The sequence below is a fragment of the Rattus norvegicus genome, chromosome 7 (assembly GCF_036323735.1).
Source record: "Rattus norvegicus strain BN/NHsdMcwi chromosome 7, GRCr8, whole genome shotgun sequence".
Lineage (NCBI taxonomy): Eukaryota > Metazoa > Chordata > Mammalia > Rodentia > Muridae > Rattus > Rattus norvegicus.
In genome coordinates this window covers 88530189-88552682 of record NC_086025.1, presented here as the reverse complement: position 1 = coordinate 88552682, position 22494 = coordinate 88530189, and the positions used below count along the sequence as shown (strand labels likewise).

The 22494-nt window shown below is 44.6% G+C and overlaps 1 protein-coding gene across 4 annotated transcripts in view; it reads right to left on the bottom strand.

Annotated features, from left to right (window-relative positions):
* Deptor (DEP domain containing MTOR-interacting protein) overlaps nucleotides 1-22494 on the bottom strand; it is a 169321-nt gene that overhangs the window by 21383 nt on the left and 125444 nt on the right. The window lies entirely within an intron of this gene.

Genomic DNA, 22494 nt, shown 5'->3' with positions numbered 1-22494 from the left:
CTCTCTCCCTCTCTCTCTCTCTCTCTCTCTCTCTCTCTCTCTCTCTCTCTCTCTCTCCCTCCCTCCCTCCCTCTCTCTCTCTCTCTCTGCCTGTGTACCAGGATGGAGCTCTCAGCTACTGCCCCTGGACCTTGTTTTTTGTCATGAAGATAATAGACTATGCTTCTGAAACTGAAGGCAAGCTCTCAATGAAACGCTTTCTTTCCTAAGAGTTGCCTTGGTCATGGTGTCTCTTTGAAGCAATAGAACAGTGACTAAGACATCACGTAAATGCTGGGTGTGGGGGGCAGCTCACCAATAAGCCCATACTTGCAAGGCAGAAGCAGAGACTCCTGAAACAAGCTGGTTAGCCAGATGAGCCAATTCAGTGAGCTCTAGGTTGCCTCAGTGAATAGGGTGAAGATCCATTGAAGTAGAATCCTGATGTCAACCTTGGGTCTTCATAGGCACATGCACATGTACATGCAAACATACATGCACACATGCAAATACACATGCATACACACACAGACACAAACACATGGGGGGAGAGGGGAAAGAGAGAGGAAGGTAAGAGCCAGTGAATGGGAGGAGGAGAAAGTGAGACAGATAAGAGATGTGAAGGCAATGCAGAGCCTCTGGCTGGGATGATTAATCCAGTGATGCTTTGTCTGTGCATCTCACCATCACAAGCCTGTAAGTGCATCTGACTGGATCGCTGCCATATATGCCTGCGTGAAATACTAAAACCATTGGGAACCCACCATTTCCTTTCTTATTGATTTCTGGCAAAGTAATATCAATATAAACTTAATTTAAAATTAATATCAAGTCCAAAAATATCTATACCTATTGCTGCCACACACCCAAGCTGGAAAACATCAGAATCACAGCTTTAGTTCTCATTGAGAGAGAGAGTTCCAGGATATAAAGGCCCTCATTTGGAGCTCTGTTGTAGATCAGTTGTTAGAGCAATTGCCTAGGTTTCATTCCTAGAACCTTATAAGCTCAGTGTATGGTACTGTGCGCATGTAACACCAGCACTTAAGAAGCAGAGGCTGGACAGTCAGAAGCTAAAGGGTAACCTTGGCTTCATAGTTGCGTTGGAGGCCAGCCTAGGCTACACGAGCCTGTGTCTCAAAAAACAAATAAAACCAAACATGCATTCCTCATTCGTAAAAATACACAGGTAAAAATGTTTATCCACTTAGGTTCAAATTACACGATAAATGGAAAACATTCCTGAAAACATCACGCAAACACTAGACTTTACTAATTTCTCTCCCTCTCAAAATGGTCATTTCCTAGCCAGTGTTTGGTGGTGCACACCTTTAATCCTAGCACTCAAGAGGCAGAGGCAGGTGGATCTCTGAGTTCAAAAGCAGCCTGGTTTAAAGACTAAAGTTCCGTGACAGCCAGAGCTGCAGAGAAATCATGTTTCAAAAACCAAAAGAAAGATGATTTCCTCCATTTTCCTTCATGGCTACATGAAAAACTGAACAGAAAGTAGAATGTAGTAAGCAGAGTCATATTTCTTCAGTAAACACCTGCTGCTGCTGCCATGTGCCCCCCAGCATTTCCACTCTTTAATCTTTGTTACTGGGGTGTCTTAACCAGACAACCATCACTATTTCTCCATTCCTATCCTCAAAGCTCGTCATCAAGGATTCAGGGCACGTCTAGTATGTAATCTACAGTTTTCAACCCTGGTCAAGGTCATAGTGATAGGCTACCTGATCACAATCCAACTGGAACAGACCCGTGAGCACTTGCAGCCATTAGCGCTGGAGCCATAAGGTGAACATTGGAACCATGAACATTGGAGCCATGAGTGCCTGGGGCTATGAGAACTTGGGGCATTTTAGCACTGGCTTCACTAGGCTGTTCACTTCGCTTTTCTTCTGCCAAAGAATGAGTGGAATGTCACTCCCTCCCACTCACAGTGCTGGACTTCAGTTCTGTGTTCTTTCCTCCAAAGGGCTGCCTTTGTGTTGTTATACACGGGAAGGCAGAAACTGCCGGCTAACCCTTCACAGGCTCCCAGAGACTATTTGTGTCTCGGACATAATGTGTCTCTGGTCATATCAGTCATTCAGTCTTCACCACAATTATGCCTCGGCTGTCCCACATGGTTTGTCTTAACTGGCCAACACTTGACAGTTAGGACCTTCATGTAGAAGTCTAGATAGATTCAGGTTTCTCCGAAACAGAGTGGATATCTCATTCTTTAACGTAACTGTTAGGTCTGCTCCAATGCCCAAGGGGTGATGGTGCACCCCCATAATCTGAGCTACTTAGGAGATTGAGGAGGAATGTTTGAGAATTCAAGTCCTGAGAGAACTATATAGTAAGAACCAGCCCCCCAAAATCCAAAGAACAATGGATGTGGATTCTGAGGAATGATAGGAAACCCAGCGTTTAACTACAATAGTAAGTGTACAGCCAGCCAGGACTGCATGAGACTGTATCTCACAAAACCTACAAAACAACACAAATGATCAAAAAGCATACAATGTTGATGTTAAGACTCTTTCAATTATATAACAAGACTTTTATTCAAGTAAGCCTGATAAGCACAGTATCTTAGTTAGGGTTTCTATTGCTATGACAAAGTACTATGACCAAAAACAAGTTGGGGAGGAAAGGGTTTATTCAGCTTACACTTCTGCATCAGAGTCCATCACTGGAGAAAGCCCAGAATAGGAACTCAAACAAAGGTAGAATCCTGGAGGCAGGAGCTGATGTAGAGGCCAAGGAGGAGGTACTTTTTGCTGGCTTGCTTTACAAGGCTTGCTCGGCTTGCTTTCTTTTTTTTTTTTTTTTTTTTTTTAGATTTATTTATTTATTTTGTATATGAGTACACTGTAGCTGTCTTCAGACACATCAGAAGAGGGCATCGGATTCCATTACGGGTGGTTGTGAGCCACCATGTGGTTGCTGGGATTTGAACTCAGGACCTTTGGAAGAGCAGTCGGTGCTCTTAACCACTGAGCCACCTCTCCAGCCCTCGGCTTGCTTTCTTATAGAACCCAGGACTACCAGTCCAGGGATGGCACCACCCACCATAGGTTTGGCCCTTGTCCATCAATCACTAATTAAGAAAATGCCTTAGCCTGACCGTACAGAAGCATCTTCTCAAAGTTCCCTCCTTTTAGATGGTCCTAGTTTGTGAGTCATGCAGCCATACGAATAGCCATGATACACAGTACAGGTACATAACTATAATCCAGCACACTAGAGGTTGAGACAGGGAGATGGAAAGTCTGAGCCCATCCTGGGCTACGAAGAAAGACCTTATCTCCAAGAAAGAAAGGGGGAAAAGAGAGCTAACCACACTGTCTACATATAAGAAACAGTTACTGTAGCTTCTCCAATATTCAAACTCAGGACCAGTCAGGTATACAGAGTATATCTGAGGTTGTACAGTGAGAGCCTATCTCCAATTTAAAACCTAAACAACAAAGTCTCTCTCTCTCTCTCTCTCTCTCTCTCTCTCTCTCTCTCTCTCTCTCTCTGTGTGTGTGTGTGTGTGTGTGTGTTGTGTGTTTGCTTTTCTTGCCCCATTTTCCTTCTACTTATAAATTACCACAATTATATGCTTTCAAAAATCAGGTTGGGGCTGGAGAAATGACTCAGTGGGTAAGAACACTTAAATGCTTGCTGCAAAAGAATGGACATCCGAGCTGAAAGGCCCAGCACCCAGGTGTGTGAGGGGTGATTCTGCTGCTTTGATAGGGAATCTGCTTGTAAACCCTAAAGGTCCTGTTCCCAGTTGGTACTTGATCAATCGATCAATAAAGATGCGAGCGGCCAATGGCTGGGAAGAATAGGCAGGACTTCGAGGTTCCCGCAGGCAGACTAGTGGACAAAGGAGGAGAAAAGATTCCTTCATTTTTTTGGAGGGAGAAAGAGCCACCAGCCATGTGAGATCTTGCGTGGAATGGCCATTGGCCCTGACTGGGGTAGCAGGTGGGAGACTAGAAATGCAACTGAGCTGGGACTAAAGGTAACTAACTGAGCAGCTAAGCTGAGGGCGCAGTTACTGCTGTTGAGCTGGCAGTGAGGATAAGAGCGTGTTAGCTTAGAAGTGTCCCGCCATTGATCTAAAAGCATATTCAAAATAAGTTAATGTGTTTTACCCGTGGATCCAGGGTGGCTCCTAGGCTGGTAGCACAGTCTGCCCAGAGCTTAAAGGAGAGTAGCAAAAACTACACGGGTAAAAGGTGGGTATGGCCTCACATGCCTGTAACTCTCACTGTTGGGAAGGGAGAGATAGAAGAATGATGGGGTGGGGTGGGGGTCCACTGAGCTCCGGGTTCCCTGAGAGAGACCCTGTCTCAAGGGGTAGAGTGGAAAATGATACAGCAAGACTCCCAGTATTTTCTTCTGATGTCTGAATACATGCATGTCAATCCTATGTGTGTGCGCGCGCGCACACACACACACACACACACACACACACACACACAAAGATAAGAATAATCTCCCACTTTTCCAGTTCTTAACAATCATTTCTCACCAATAACATAAACTGAGATGATATTTCATATCTTTTCCCAGAATAAAGAAAAAAAATGCCTTCAGAACCTTACTCATGCTTGTATCTACTGTGGTATTTTTAGAGTCTGGCTGTCAGAAAGACGTCATCTCTCCCTAAGTGGCCTCAATAACCGTGGTTCAAGCACTTTTCTATATCCTGTTGCTTAAATGTTCCTAGCTCCACAGGTCCCACCGTGTACCCGTGAGGTAACTCATGGCAGTGGGCTTTTCAGTTAGCACCTTTGGTACACCGTGCTTTCTTTGCAAATCAACACACATTACAAGTGAGAGCAGGAAGCACACAGCCTGGAGGGAAATTAATACTTCTCTCTGCTAACAAGCACATCTCCACAAACACACGGAATGCATGACTGGTGCTGGACAGGTCACTTTAGGAAAGTAATTTCTCCCCACTGGGTTGGAGGCTTAGATGTCCACCTACAGAAGTGACTGGTGAAGTAGTGATGCTGGTGAAGTAGTGATGCTTCCCTTTCCTTTGTATCTTTCTCAGACACACTTATTTGGAAGATTGTATTGCAGCTGACTCATTCCCTCAGTTGTGTGTGTGTGTGTGTGTGTGTGTGTGTGTGTGTGTGTGTGTAAGTGTACTTGTGTAGAAGCCAGAGGTTGATGTCAAGTGTCTTCCTCGATCACTTTCTACCTCACTGCTTTTGATACAGGAACTTTTGCTGAATCTGGAGCTGAATGACTCAACTAGATTAGTTGGTTGGCTGGTTGGCTGGGTAGTGAGTAAGGGAGCCCCTGTCTCCTCCTCTCTGGAGCTGGGATTACAAGCACACTACTACACCTAGCTTTTGCATGGGAGATTCAAACTTGAGTACTTTATTCTATCTCCCTCTCTTCTTATGTAGTGACAGTGTCTCTCGTAGTCCAGGGTTTGAACTCACTGTAGAGCTCAGGCTGTCCTTGAACTGCTAATCCTCCCTTCACCTGGGATTGAATCCAGAGCTTCACACATGCCAGGCAAGCACAGTACCAGATGAGCTCAACCTCATTTTCTCAGTTCTAAGAAGAGGAATCAGCCTCGTCACCCACAAGGACCTAGAGCTCTGACCTCCAAACGAGAGGAGTCAGAGTACATCCTCACTCATGAAGACCAAGAACAAACCTTTCTGTGACACATGAAGCCGAGATTAGGACACAGTTCCGAGCAAACAGGCTCAGGAGAGAAGTCTCATGCAACCGCGCCGGTCGTTAAGGGTTAATAGGATGAAGGAGGTAGCACCGAGTACATTTCAGGGTGTGACCAAGTTGGGAAGAACATCCAGGCAGAAGTCCAGCCTTCCTTCTGATGGGCAGCCAAGTTAAGTAAATCATCCTGCCTCTTCATTCCTCTCTTCAGCAGGCCTGGCAAATGTGCCATACCTCCCAGAAAGATGGAGAGTCCACAGGATTGTGCAACTGTATACATGCCCACACATGGTGGGAGCCTGCCACAGTCACTGCTGTTTCAGCAGAAGCAGGGGTGAGACGGAGATGAACGCCCACTGCCCCAGTGTTTCCTCAGAGCCTGGAAGTCTGCAGTCACCTATCGCACTCCCAGGAGGGCTGCATTCAAGGACATGCAAGCAGACACAGATGTGAAAGAGTCCGGGGCTGGAGAGATGGCTCAGCCGTGAAGACTACCGGCTACTCCTCAGGAGAATCTGGGTTCAGTTCCCAGGACCCACATGGGAGTTCACAGCCATCCACAAGTCCAGTTCCAGAGGACCTAAGGCTCTCTGCTGGCCTCCTCTGATATTATATGTATAGGGTGCACAGCCATACATGCAGCAAACCACCCACATACATAAAATAAAAATAAAATGTCAAGAAAAGGGAGTAAAGTAGAGACATCTGATTAAATGACACGGAAAGCAGAGCCAAGGTACTAAGTGAGTAGGGCAGTAGGAAAATGCTTAAGTAGGGCATCATGATACACATCAGTAATTCCAACATTTGGGAGGCTGAGGCAGGAGAGATGCTATGAGTTTAAGGCCAATCTTGGCTACAACTCTGTCCCCCAAACCAACCAACCAACCAAACCAAAAATCCTCAAAACCAAAAGCAAAAAAAATGTGAAAACTTTCCCTAGAAACCCTTGCCGGGAATCTAGCCTGTTGCCTTTTAAATATGTCTCAGAAAGTGCATGAATTAAAGAGACATATCTGAAGGCCTAGCTCTGCACCCCATTAACAGGGCTTAGTTATCCCTGCTCACTGCTTTGCACTGCTTAAGAGAAAAGCGTTTCCTCTAGGCTCCGTCCAACAGTTACCTAGCAACAGCCAGGTCCGAGCTATGGAAGGACTGTGTGATGCTATTTCTGGTTGTCAGCTAGACAACATCTGGAATGGGCAATCCAGAAATGGAGGGCATATCTGTGATCCAGGTCTTGAGGCTGAAAGACAGGTTTCTGACCTGGACCTTGACATGGAGATCTTGAAGCACAGTGGCCACGAAAATCTAAGGTCCAGGCTAAAGTAGTACATGCCTTCAATTCCAGGAGACTGAGGCAAGCAGATCTCTGAGTTCAAGGTCAGCCTGAGACAAAGCAAGCTTTAGATCCAGGTGTGGTGGTTCACATCTTTAATCTGGGTCACACCTTCTGCTGGAGGCCTATGTAAGGACATTGGATTGAACGAAAGGCTCACTCTTCTTTGACTGCTTGCACTTACTTGCTAGCACATCTGCTGGAACCTACTTCCACAGAAGACCAGCTCAAACAATTAGCCTTGTGAAACCAAGCCAACTACTAAATTCTTTGACTTCCCATTCACAGGTGCCCATTGTTGGGTTAGTTGGGCTACAGACTGTAAGTCATTGCAGTAAATTCCCTTTATAGAGACATTCCATACATTCTGTGACTCAGACAGACTGCTTGGCCTCTGTCAGGCTCTCTGCCACAACCCCCCTTCTTTCCCTCTCTATGCTCCCTGTCTCTCTATGTGTTTATGGCAGGTCTCTTCACTTTTCTTTCCCTCCCCCTCCCTCCCTCCCTCCACTCCTCTCTGCCTCTCTCTTTTTCTGTCTCTGCTCCCTTCTCAATCCACCTTCTCAAGCTGCTACCTCGGACAGGGATGCCTCAGCATGGGCCCGCTAAGGAACCCCCTCTTGCCACCACTTTATAAAACATATCACATTTAATTACCCTTAGTGAAAATGTGATAAAGTTTGGTCAGCAAGCTCCCCAAAGCACGTCATTTATCTTAGTGATCAACGCCATGTTCTCACCTCTGCTACCTACCGGCATTGTCAACTCTACTCATATACAGTCTTTTGGGTGTTGTTGCTGTCTTTCTTTCATAACAGAAGCAGGAGAGGAGAAGATAGATTAACCATGCCATCTGTCATTTGTAGGTGGGCGAGAGGTGTGGGATCAGGTGATGCTCAGAGCATGGATGATACTGTGGTCAACAGTGTTGAGAAATGAAGACCCTAAGACACTTACCTCAGGATTCTCACACTGTCTCCTTTCTTCTCTACCCGCCCTCCCCCACCCCCAACTGGGGCTTCTCCAAGAAGTGTAAGGGAAACTAAGTGTAGGGACCAGGAAGTTAAAACCTAGTTTCAGGGGCTGGAGAGATGACTCAGGGGTTAAGAGCACCAACTGTTATGCCAGAGGTCCTGAGTTCAATTCCCAGCAACCACAGGGTGGCTCACAACCATCTGTAATGGGATCTGATGCCCTCTTCTGGTGGGTCTGAAGACAGCTACAGTGCACTTATATATAAATTAAATAATTCTTAAAACAAACAAACAAACAAACAACCCTAGTTTCAGACCTGTACCCCTGAAGCTAAATGTTATTTTACTTACTAAGCAGGAGTTCCCCTACTGGATATATTGAGCAGGAAAAAAAAAAAACTAAACCAAAAACTTTATCTTTAAGAACTTTAAAGCATTTTTAATCTCTAAAATCCTATTGTTTACTTTTCATTCTTGAGACACTGTCTTGCTGCATAGAGCTGGTTGGACAAGGAATTTGCTACACAGACCTGGCTGGCTTCAGACATGTACCACTTAGGAGCCGTGATGGGATTAGAGTTTGCACTGCTGTGCCCAGCATTCGGCTCTAAGATGTTCAGCGGAGAAAAGGAATCAGGTTTCTACTTAGTGATGAACTACACATTCACCAAGAACAATGTCCTAAGCTGGTTGATTACTCACGTCCAGAAACAGGCTAGGCACTTGCTTTTACTACATTTGAAAAAAAAAAAGGGCTGGAGAGATGGCTCAGCGGTTAAGAGCACCCTACTACTCTTCCAGAGTTCCTGAGTTCAATTCCCAGCAACCACATGGTGGCTCACAATCATCTGTAGAGAGATCTGATGCCCTCTTCTGGTGTATCTGAAGACAGCTACAGTGTACTTATATATAATAAATGAATAAATCTTTAAAAAAAAGTTATTCTTCCTAGGAATGTAGTTTAGAACAATATAAATGAAAGAACACCAAAGGCTCTCATGCAGTAATGTGCTGTAGGCCTATATACGCCTTAAATAGTACAATCGAAAAGTCCTATTAGGAAAGCTAGGGTCCAGAGAGGCAGTATAGTCTTACTGTAGCCAAATGTAAAAGAGCTAAACATCAGGAAATGTATCCACACCTGGGTGTCTGCCATGATCAAGGTGGCAAGGCAGAAAAAACGATGAAAGATCCAATCCACCAAGAAGACCTAACAACTAGCAGCCTCTGTATCTGACCACAAAGCCCAACAGTGGGTAAAGCAAAACCCAAGGAGCTCAAGAGACAGTGGGTGACTAAATAATGCTAGTTGAGACTGGCTTTCAACAACGGAACAGGAATAAAGGAGAGTTGCATTCATGACACACACACACACACACACACACACACACACACACACGCACACACGTGCACACACACACATGCACACACCTGCAGCCACTCAGCAGTTTCCCTCTCGAGCGTGCACCTCATACTGTTATTACAACAACTGGTTCACAGATGGCTCAAAAGCCACTTCTTGAATTGTGGTCACACTAACAGTTCACATTGTAATAACTGCAGATACATACCAACTTCTAAATCTCTATGTGGATCATAAATTGCTTTAATGTCTACCTTTGTACATTTCTAGTTGTAAAATTTTACAGAAGTTGACATTTTATTTTCTTTCTCCTCTCTCTCTCTCTCTCTCTCTCTCTCTCTCTCTCTCTCTCTCTCTCTCTCTGTAGGAAGGGCATCTGAGGATGACCTTGAACTTCTGACCCTCTCAGCTCCACCTTTTAAGTGCTAGGATTGCAGAAGTACACCACCATACTTGGCTTCCATTAGGGAAATGGAAGGCCTTTGACAAGCTCACTTGATACGGGCTTGAGTACTCTCTCCCTTACACACACACACACACACACACACACACACACACACACACACACACACACATTTCTTTTATTTAAAACTAACAATTCGGGGTTGGGGATTTAGCTCAGTGGTAGAGCACTTGCCTAGCAAGCGCAAGCTCCTGGGTTCGGTCCCCAGCTCTGGAAAAAAAAAAAAAAACAAAATAACAATTCACAAAGGAATCATATTCCTGTCCACGAGGCATTCACAGCTGCTCGAGAATGAAGTAGAATTTTACATAGTTCTTCACCACAAAACATAGGGACATAGGCAGAGTGTAGACTTGTGAGTGAGTCATAATCCATCATACTACAGCCTGCCATTAGTTGACACGAACATCGCCTTTAAGGATACTGCTTAAGGAGTATCCATATGCTGCTGGTGTGAACAAGTTGTGTGTGTTTTGGTGAGAAAGAGCCATACAACCGAATACACTTCTCCCAAAGAGACCCAAGAAATGTTACAGTTGCATGTTCAGCCCCATCAAGCTTTCTGCCAAGTATACAACTGGCCAGAGAGTGACTGGTGTGGGAGGAGGCCGATGTCCAGCTCTTACACAAACACAGGCTTCCCACTCCAGAGAACCAGTCTTTGTGTGCTCTGTGTGCGCTTGCTTGCTTATCTATCTATCTATCTATCTATCTATCTATCTATCTATCTATCTATCTATTTATTTAATGCATATGAGTACTCTGTCTCTGTCTTCAGACACACCAGAAGAGGGCATCAGATCCCATTACAGATGGTTGTGAGCCACCCTGTTGTTGCTGGGAATTGAACTCAGGACCTCTGGAAGAGCAGTCAGTGCTCTTAACCCCTGAGCCATCTCTCCAGCCCTGTGTGCTGTGCTTTCGAACATACACCATGCCACTATGTGACCCCCCAAAGACGAGACTCAACCTTTGGGGAAAATTCACCTGCACATAAGATGACCGTCTATCACAGTAAAACAAGAACAACCGCACAAAATCTTTTTCTTGCTTCAAACAGAAATCCAAAGTGCCCCCACTGAATCTATGCAGAATCTGCCGCTTCTTGCCCAAGCCATCGCTAATGCTTTTAGATTTAAGTTCAGTCCTGGTCCAGTCTCCTTGGTGGGTCAGACACAGGTTTGTGGAACACTCAAAGGAAAGAGGAAGGGTTTGGTGGAATCCAGTCCACAGAACTTGGGATTCTCAAAGTTAAAACAACTTCTTGAATATTCTCTATTGTGTTGTGTAGCAGGCAGAGGACTGGCTCCTCTACTGACAAGGACCTCCGGAGAGTCTATGATTGAGGACTGAGAAGCCCCAGAGAAGCGTGTTTACTGTATGGATAGAGAAAGTTGCTCAAAACTTCCCAGTATTGGTCCTGGGTTACGGCTTAGTAGGTAAAGGCTCCTGTTCCGTCTGATGACCAGAGTTTGATACTGGGTATCCACATGAAAGAAAGAAGCGGATTTAGCTCAGTGGTAGAGCGCTTGCCTAGCAAGCACAAGGCCCTGGGTTCGGTCCCCAGCTCTGAAAAAAAGAAAAGAAAAACAACAACAACAACAACAAAACAAAAAACAAAAAAAAAAAAAAAAGAAAGAAGCAACTCCCAAAAGTTGTCCTTGTTGACACACGCACACTAGCATCCAGGTACGGGTGTGACCACACTCACACATACTAAATGAAAAACTAAAAAAATGAAAAATAAATCTTCCAACACTTTCATGTAAGTACGTGGCAGAGAGATCAGGAAATACATTCTCAATTCACTCATTGACATACTCAAGGTCCCACAAGGTCCATCTTCCTCCCTACCTTTTTTCTCTTAAGAATCTTTTATATATATAACTGTTTGGTTTAAAACACAAGCACTCATTTATTAACTGCTTAAGACCCAGTACTTTTTTTCCCCCAATTATGGTAAGAATGTAAAACTTACATAGTGCAAAATTTAAAAGATCAATTATTAAACAAGATGCAGAATATTAAGGTGACACACTAGGCAACTAATTATATGATAGCTTTATTTTCATAAACACAAAGGATTTCCATGTATTATTTCGTTTACAGTGGGCCAGGTGCAGTGTGTTAGTGACATTATTTGATCTTCAAGAATGAGTTCTATTCTCTTTATTGCCTGTTCCTTATCCATTTGTTATGTCAATATGGACGAAAAGAGCAAACCTGAACAGGAAGGTGTGGTGTGGTGGTGGAATGGTGCATAGTAAAGATATACCGTAATCCCACGATCTACCACTGATGATTGTGATACGATTTAGAGACCCAAAACTTTTGCTAGACTTCCCAGCTAAGGAAATAGTACACTTTGAGGTCACGAGACTTAGCCTGCTGAACATTAAAACAGTGTGCTTATCCTGTTTGTGCCACTCTTCTAAAGGGAACAATGTAACCACCAACTTTACTTGTCTTGGGTTACCCAGGCAATGGCCTTTTACAACCTAAGCTACTCCACAGCTTTAATTCTAAATTATGTACTCTTAGGCCCCTGACCCAGGAAGAGAAAGGCATGAGTGTCGCTACGACAGTAATTTGCTGGAAACAGCAAACAGGTCAAAAGTAACCTATAAAACAAATACCTGCTATAAAAGTGCTGAAGACAGCATATTTGCGTATTGCTTGAAGATGATATTTTTACAGTTATGTTTGCTTTTATGAGGGCCTCTGGGTCATGGGCAGTCAGCAAAGGTTTATTCCTGTACAACTCTGTGGAAGATGGCTATAAAGTACCCCTCCCTCCTTCCCCACATGATGCTTTCTGTGCTGTTCAGTTGAGAACAGAGTCTTTGTTCATGACAAGGCAGATATCAGCAGGCATAAGACACACTAAAAAGGCTAAAAAGACATCAGAGATGATAAGCTACAGGTGGGTGATCCAGGGAGAAGTGGAGAATTCAAACTTGGACTCATTTGTGGTTTAACTAATCCAAGAGGATTGTGATTTCATTCTTTAATGTGACACGGATGCATTCTGGTCCCCAGCACAAGGAGTGAATCATTCATTTAATCTGCACAGTCGATGGCCTTTTTGTTTGGTTGTTTGTTTGTTTGTCTCTATGTGTTGATTAAAGTTTTACGTTTATTTATTTTTGTGTGTGGGCATGTGTGGGGCATTGCACGTTTTGGAGGTCAGAGGTTTCTTTCTTCCACACCATGTGGGTCCTGGAGATTGACTTCAGACCATCAGGCTTTGGCAAGCACCGTTATCCACGGAGCCACCATGCTGAGCTTGTTCCTAGCTTTTGGAGACAGTGTTTAATATTCCCAAGTTGGGTTAGAACTTGCTGTTTAGTGAATGACCTTCAAATCCTAATCCTTCTACCCTCAAGTGCTGGGATTACACCACCTGCATTTTGCAGGAAATGATGTGGTAAGAAAGTAAAAAGATTACAAATAGACAAATAGTAATGGCTGGTGACAACCTGTTTTTTTTTTTTTTTTTAGTGTGGTGAAGATCTCCAGTGACTAGTATCAATAACTTGACACCTAGGAGGCAGACTTCTGGGCATTGAGGCTGTGTGTATTAAGGTTAGCCTCTGAGAATGGCCTTGTGGGATTATCTTGATTAGGGTTATTGAAGTAGTAGAAGGCGGGTCTACCAAGGGTGGCACTATGCTCTAGGAAGGGGGCTCTGAATGTGGCACACAGATGCTTTAATTCACTGCTCTCTTTCTCTTGACTGTGGGTATAATGTGACTAGCTAGATTAGAGTCATACTGCCTTGATTTCTTGGAAATGATGGACTGTGAACCATGAGCCACAACAAATCCTTTCTCTCTTAAGTTGCTTTTGACGGGTATTTTATCATAACAGAAAAGAAACCAGGACAGCATCCTTGTATTTTCTTTGCTGGGCATTTCCCGGGAAGAAAACCTGGCAGACTACTGCCTCAGAATACCTTTCTTTCTTTGGCAATATGTTGTCGCATTCCAGATGAACACATTGTGGGTCAGAGAATGAGGCTGTCCCTGAGACTGTTTGGTACTGTCTTGGATCAGCAACTCATGCCAGCGGGTCAAAGGGTGCTCTGGGGTGTAACTCAGTTTTGCGAGTAATTGTTTAGCATGTAAAAAAGCCAAGGGTTGTATGCTCAGCACCACACAAACTGCACATGTGGGATCACACACCTGGAATCCCAGCACTTGTGAGGAGGATCAGAATGTCAAGGTCATAGTGAAGCAGAGGCTAGCCTGGGCTACATAAGACCCTGTCTTTACATACAGAACAAAGTTGAAAACAAAACTGAGTCTCATACTTGCTTCAGACTAAGACTAAAGCATTGTCTAGCACTCAGGAAGTGGGTCAGTATGTCATCTGGGTTATTCTGTCTTTGGTATACCCTTCATACAAGGTATAGAGCTCACAGACCTCCATTATTACAGCATATCTGACCTCTGGTTGGGTAGCTAAACTATTTTTCCAGAGGGAGACATTAAAAGCAGAATCATTTTTCCATATTTGAGGGATTCCAGGATTATAATGGATGATCACGATTCTGAAGCCAGACCTAGACTAGTTGGCTTCTGGCTCCTGCCGATTAGTTACACAACTGTGACTCAATTCTTTCAGCCTCAACAACAAAATACAGTTAATATCCAGCTGCTTGGCTGAGGCAAAGATTAGAAGACAATACATACCAGACAACTCTCATAACCCAGGACAATGCCAACAAACCAATCGAAACCAAACCAAAGCAAACCAAAGCAAAAGAAGACCCTGTCTCTTTTCCCTCTGCCTCTACAGAACATACCAGATACGAGCTTCATCCGACGCTCTCTCTCCAGAACAGCTCCCACTCCGTCCATGTTTCCTTCCAGAACTAAGCCACAGAACTGTTAGCCAAGACCAAACTGTCTTCATGCAAGAAAGTGATAAATTTATAGGCTAACCCTAGAAAACAGACTTCATTATGGATTTTCAAAAAGGCTTCCAGGGAAGTCTTCCAGACAGCCCATTTCAATTTGGCCTTGTTACTCGTGTCTTTTTCAAAGTTACTAAAATGAGCCATGTTGGGTACACAGCCATGGGTCGCCGAGACCTGTTTTGTTTTGTTTTTTAAAACAGGCTCAGAGAAGAAAATACTAAACACAAGTACTTTCTCTCCTGTTTTGTTTTGTTTGCTTTTTTTTTTTTTTGAAACAAGTGCTCATATAGCCCAGGCTGGCCTCAAACTTTCTATGGAGCCAACTATGATCCTCTACTTCCAATCCTCCTGTTCCTACCTCTCAAGGAGGGGAATGCAGGCACATGCCGTAATACCAGCCTTGTGCTGGGCTGGGATCAAAACCCAGAGCTTCATGCAAACTAAACGAACACTCTACCATCTGAGTTGACATTATTTTTTCTTTTTGTAGCAGGGTCTCGTGAAGCCCAGGTTGCCTCCTTCCTCTACCTTTCATATGCTTGAATTAGTAGGTGTGCACCACCACACCCGGTTCAGGAGCCATATTTTAAACTATTTTATTTTCTGCATAAGAAGCTACAGAAAATGAGACACAGCTAGGTTGGGCTCACAGGGACAACAGTGAGGACACTCCTTCCATGTTCAGGAACATGTACATAACCAAATGCTCCAGGAAAGCAAGCCACCCTTTACCAGGCTGTCCTCCCTCTGCCTTTCTGGTGGTCTCACATTTGCTCACCCTTCCTTCTCCCTATACTGAGCACTCGCTATGAACTGTCCCTTAGGAAAGTCATGCATAGGAGAGTACAGCTCTGCAGTGTTAGCCTGAAGGTTAACACTATATTTCATTGTTTCTAGCATAGAGTTCCAGGCTCTAGCTGGCCACAGGAGGCTTGTGCATGGTATCTGGAGGGTGGAAGAAAGTCAGCTACCATTATTCAGGTCAGTTACTGAGGTGAGAGGCAGACACAAAGGCACCCAGGTCAGAGTCTAGCTTATCCTTGCTCTCTGCTTGTCCACATTAAGTCCTCCCCAGCCAATGGCCTCCACTGACCAACAGTGCTCCAAGGGTCTCAGCTGCTAATGATGCCAAAGCTTTGGAGAGATTTTTGTCATAAGCATCCCTTGGGGATATACTCCAAAATCACCATGAATGAAGGACAGGCTTAGCTGATGAAGGTTTAGGATTTGTAAGAAACCGAAGTGCTTGCTGGGAGCTCCTGAAATATGTAAGAAGTATTAGAAAAAGCAAATAACAGACACAAATACAGAGATGCCTGTAAGTTAAAACTTGTAGGCTAGGGTTGGAGAGATGGCTCAATGGTTAAGAGCACTGGCTGTTCTTCCGAAGGTCATGAGTTCACTTCCCAGTAACCACATGGTGGCTCATAACCATCTGTAATGGGATCTGATGCCTTCTTCTGGTATGTCAAGGACATGCTCATATATATGAAATAAATAAATCTTTAAAAAACTTGTAGGTTAAATGCAGCAATGCTGGGATTTTCAGCTTGCTCCTTTTCGTTGTGGGGGGAGAGACACTGTGAACCCCTGGTTGTCCTGAAACTCATTCCGCAGACTAGGATAGCTAGCCTCAACCTCAGAGATCCGCTTGCCTCTGCCTCATAAGTGTTTTTCTGCAATGTCTAGTACTTGATCTCACCTGCCAGCCTTGTGAACAGGGAGGAATCTCAGGCCCACCGCTCGACTTTCTGAGATGACTCACTGGGTTAAAGTTCTTGTTCTGTAAAAACCTGATGACCTGAGTTTGATTGCCAGATCCAGACTCGAAATATGTCCTCTGACCTCCACATGCAATATCAAGGCATGTGCGCCACCAACATACGAAAATACACCCATATGCTAATTGTAATAAATTTTTCAAAAGTGGAACCTATGTCTGGGCAGTGCTGGCAGGTCTTTGGAGGGAAACAGAGAGGAGGAGGAAGCTCCAACTGTCAAGCCTGGCTGGTCGGAAGGATAATGCTGATGTGGTGGAAATGGGGATGGGGCTAACAGGAAAGGTGAGGAGGGACTTGGAGACACAGGAGGAAACACGTGCTGAGCTAGCTAAACTCCCACCATGTTCACCATGAGCCAAAGGACAGGCTGGCAACCACATGAACTTGGAGTCATTAATAGCTAATAGGGATATCAACCTGAAATCATTGCAGCCAAATGGGGCACTGAGTTCCCATGCAAACCCAATGTGGTGTGTTAAATAAGTTCAGCCCCCATAGACTCATGTGTTTGAATGGCACTATAAGGAGCTGTGGCCTTGTTAGAGGAAACATGTCACTGTGGGCATGGGCTTTGAGGTTTCCTATGCCTAAACGCTGCCCTGTGTAGAAAAAGAGCCTCCTCCTGTTGCTTGCTGAAGACAGTCTCTTTCTGGCTGCCTTCAGATAAAGGTGTAGAACTCTCAACTCTCTCTCCGGCACCGTGTCTGCCTGCATGCTTCCATGTTTCCTGCTATGATAGCAATCGACTGAACCCCTGAAGCTGTAAGCCAGCCCCAATTAAATGTTTTCCTTTTTACGAGTTGCCTTGGTCATGGTGTCTCTCCATAGCAATAAAACCATAAGACAGACATTTTTGTAACAGGAGAAAAGGCCAAGGTCATGTTTTTTTTTCTCATACTCCCCCTGAGCCTTTCCCATTTCCAATGCCCCTTGCTTGAGTGGTATACTTGTTAAGGTCAATGAGCCTGCACTGACACATTACTGCTGTCCAGAGGTCATGGTCTAATTGGGGCTCATGCTCACTGTGCTACACTCTATGATCAGGGACAAATATATAATGGCATCACTCACCATTACAGTACCACAGTGTCACTGCCTTAAAGTCTAAACCCTAGGACTGGGGAGAATGCTCAGTCAGTTGCACTTGCTGTCCAAATAGCAGGCCTGTGTTTGCGTCTCCAGTAACCACATAAAAGGTCAAGTGTGGTGGCTGCATGCCTGGAACTCCAGTGCTGAGTTCATGAGAAATTCAGTCTAGTTGAAGCGATAAACTTAGGTTCAATAAGAGACCCTCGCCTCCGAGATTAAGATGGAGAAGTGACTGGGGAAGATAGCCAATGTCAACTGCTTGCCTAGACAAGTACACACATGGTCATATACACTCACATACATGTTCTCATACATGTGAGCACAGGCATGTGCAAGACAATACACACATATACCCCAACCCCCACATACATGAAAATCCAAACCTGAACTTGTTTCCCTAAGCTGTTTTTTCCATATATATATATGTATTTCACCTGTTTGTATAAGATCAAGAACTCCTAAAGACAATCAACTTCTGATTTTCCAGAGTTTAGCCCGGTATGCCAGCTTTCACACACAGCATCAGAACAGATGGCCTCCCCTGGCCCAGGCAGAGCCGGGGACAGTCACACACCTCTGGGAAGGCAAAGATAAATGCCTCTGCCTGAACCTGATCACTCTGGTTGCACAAAGTAGAATTTGCTCCTAAAAGCTCCAGGGGAGGAAATGTGTGGACAGCCTTTGTGTAGAGCACAATATGCTTAAGGCCCCGTGGTCTCGGCAGTGGTTACATAGCTGGCCATTCGAGGCTATTACAAAATTGATTCTCTGAGATGCAGAGGGCTCTGTGGCCTCTTCTTTTCCAGATGACACTCTGCACTCTCCTTGGCTCAGGAGGGAGTCCTATTTAAAACCATGCTCCGTGGACTTCAACTGTCAGCACCAATCCCTGCCAAAACTAAGAGGGCACAGACCTAGGTCTGAAGAGGAGCTGGGAAAGCCAATAGTTTTTGGCAGTAGAGAAATATCCATGGTAGAACCAAGGAGCTAAAGCATTTTAAATTCCTAAGGCACTGACCTCCTTTAAGTAACCTGACATTTTCCTAGGGATGTGTGGGAGATTTTCCTTGTCTCTAAAAAGCCTGTCCTGCTTAAGAAAATCAGGGCCCATGGAACCTTCCCAGGATGCAAGAGCGTAGCTGCCCACTGGTGGCCTCCTTGGTGCGGTACCTACAACAAAAGCTATACTTTACACTGGTAGCTTGGGTAAGTCAGGTTCCTCAAATGCCACAGAGCCCAGCTGTTAGGGCTGCAAGCAAGCTGAGGGCATGAGCAATGTTTGGCTTTGAAAAACTGTTATTAGGAAGTGGGAGCAGCTCCTTTGCTTGGCTCGCTTTGTGTGAATTTTGACATTCAAGTGGAGCTTGTAAATTTCCAAATGAATGTGTAGCCGATGCGCTACAGGCTAAAAGTCCAAAGGCAAGAGCACACCAGCCAAATGCTTCCACCACGTACTGCAAAAACAAGCTATAGAGCACAGCCTTCAATACAAATCGGGGAGGCATGAAAAGAGCATAGCCCTTTGCCCAATGCACAATGTCCATGCAGTGTCATGTCCATCTCTGGGGGGCTCTGTGATGCTGTTCTCTCTCTCAACTGTGCACACAAATCCATCAGCAGTTTCTGATCAGCGATACCTGGGCCGGCCCCCCTGACCGACAAGAGGTCCTACTCCCCCAGCCCCTACACACACACACACACACACACACACACACACACACTCACACCCTGATGCTGATGCATGGTGGAAGTTGAGAAACCTTGGCCTGGGCATTCTTTCAAGGTTGTCTGTGCTGTTTATGCTTGCTTTAAACAAGAGGATTATGTTCAAGGCCAGTGCCCTGAATGGAATTCGTGGCATGAGAAGAGCCTTGCCTCGCTGGTAACTTGGCCTTGAATGACTCACTTGAGTCTCCAGAAAGTTTAATTTTATTTTTAAAATAAACTTGAAAGTGGGGAATGGTGTGTAGCCCCCTGTGAAGCCCCCACTAGCTTTGAACTCAAAACCTTCCTGCCTGCCCTGTCAATCACAGGGTATGGTCACAGACATGAACCACGGCATCTTGCCCGAGTTTTCATTTTCTTATGTGTGAAATAGAGTACCCCGGGCTCTAGTAGGGGGGAAGTTGGAAGGCTAAGGTAAGAAATAGAACATCCTCTGACATGTTTTATAAGAAAAAACAAGGCACTGCTATTATTAAAGCCCAAGTGAAGATAACAGGAAGTTAAAGCAGCCCAGGTGACTGGCTGGGGTGACAATGATGGTAGAAGGGAAGTGAGGCTGACGGGTGAATGTAAGATGAATTGAGTTTTCAACAGGCCTGCCCTAAAGCATGTGTGTTTCCCATCCTCCACTCAGCGTCCTGGTCCAGAGTGGTCAGACTCAACTCTTGGTCCTAGATGAGTACTTCTACTGCGGATCTCACTTTCATTACCTATAAGATGATCAGAGTAAAACTAGCCTCATTCTAAAGTCCAGTATTTGGAAGACTGATGGAGGATGATCAACACAAGTTTGAGATTAGCCTGAGCTAGATAGTCACTTCCAGACCAGTCTGGACAAGGGAATGCGGTTCCTTCTCAAAACAAACAGACAACGAAAGAAACAAATAAAACCCCAACAACAACAACACAACCCTAGTGCTAGAAAGTGCTATGTAGGCTGCTAGGGGAGAAAACAAAACCATCAATGATCTTACCTAGCCATGAACTCTAGGCATGATAATACCAACCTACCTGCTTACACTGCTTAGCCAACAGTGGCCAATGGTATTAAAAACTGCTTGACATTTGGATTCGAGGCCTATTCTCCAAGAGCAAACCATACCGGGTATTGGAAACCTACTCAAAAGTCAATGGTGGGGAGATCAGGGGTTGCAGGGGGGGGCAATTAAAACTGCTATTTAGAAAAATTGCTATACTGTTGAACTACTTTCTAAACAGCCATGTTTATATACAGGGAGAGTTAGCCCTCTCAGTCTTAATCAAAGAAGCCTCTTTCCAGCGAACTGCAATGAAGGCAGAGATTCACAGTTGCAGAGTGCTGAGAGTAAGGGATAGATGAGGGCTCTGCCCAAATCAAGATACCCATTCCATCCCTTCAAAGGTTTTGGAACACTGTGTCTCTCCCATATATGAATATAAGGGCTGGAAAACAGGGAGGGTTACTGTGAAATGTCTTCTCCTGGGAAAGACACAACCATTGTTCTCATCAACTCAGAGCAGTTGAGAATGACTGCATGGATATACACAAAAACAAAACCATCAAAACACTAAACTTAAGATATGAAAAGGCACTGGAGAGATGCTTCCGCAGTTATTCGTACTTTCTAGTCTTGAAGAGGATCAGAGTTTGATTCTAATTACCTACATGAGAAGTTTACAAACACTTGTAACTTCAACATTAGGGGATCTGAAATCTTCTGGCCTCTAGAATACTCTAAAATACTGGCATGCCTGCATGCATACTAGCACACACACACACACACACACACACACACACACACACACACAAACTTGTTTGTTTTGAGACAGGGTCTTTATGTAGCCCTAGCTGGCCTGGACTTACTACATAGCTTGGCCTCCAACTCAGAGATCTGTCTGTTTCTGCTTTCTTAGCCCCTAAAAGCATCTCTCTTAGTAAGGGTTTCTATTCCTGCACAAAACATCATGACCAAGAAGCAAGTTGGGGAGGAAAGGGTTTATTCAGCTTACACTTCCACATTGCTGTTCATCACCAAAGGAAGTCAAGACAGGAACTCACACAGGGCAGAAACTTGGAGGCAGGGACTGGTGCAGAGGCCATGGAGGCATGCTGTTTACTGGCTTGCTTCCCCTGGCTTGCTTTCTTATAGAACCCAGGCCTACCAGCCCAGGAACAGCACCACCCACAATGGGTCCTCCCACCCTTGATCACTAATTGAGAAAATGCCCTACAGCTGGGTCTCATGGAGGCATTTCCTCAAGGGAGGCTCCCTTCTCTGTGGTAACTCCAGCTTGTGTCAAGTTGACACACAACACCAGCCAGTACATCATCTTTTAAAAAGTTATATATAAATAGGTCAAACTACAAGGTTCTTCTGTGATCTATGTTTTTTTTGGGGGTGATTATGAACAACATGAAATTATGCAAGTGTGATGTACACGTGCAAACTTTTTCCTTCTGGTTCCTTCAGTAGATGCTCACACATGCATATGATCACAATGCTGAGAATCTGAGAACTCTTTGGGTTCTAAGCTTCTGTCTATTAGGAGTAAAGATCACAGTCTGGAAACTCAGAGGTTTCCAAATAGATTTCACACTTTTTTTTTTTTTACAAAGTTATCTTTACTCCAACATAGTTACTTGATTATAGTTTCTAAATAAGGTCTGCTTGTTTCACCCAGGGCTTTAGCATGTCTTATTGGTTTTTTGTTTGTTTCTTTGTTTTGTTTTGAGTCTTTAGGGTTCATTTGCATATTCTCTCTCTCTCTCTCTCTCTCTCTCTCTCTCTCTCTCTCTCTCTCTCCTCTCTCTCCCTCTCTCCCGTGTGTGTGTGTGTGTGTGTGTGTGTGTGTGTGTGTGTGTGTGTTCCTTCTGCTTGTTGGGTCCCTAACAACCTGGAAGCTTTTTGTCCATTCTGACCTCAAATTCCACTGAGGTACTGATAGAAGGAATATACTCATAGATGAGGCTAGAGGATAGACAGGGAAGAAAGTAAAATTTTATGGCAAAGGAAGACAAGAGTTGATAAGGGACTCTGCCAAAACATAGCTGGAACCATTATCAGGAAAAACACACTGGAAAGCAAAAAAGAGATGCTGGGGCCAGAGAGATGACCTGGCAAGCACTTTCTCCCATGTCTGAGGACAGGAGTTTGACTGAGAGAACCCACATAGTGGCAGGAGGGCCCCT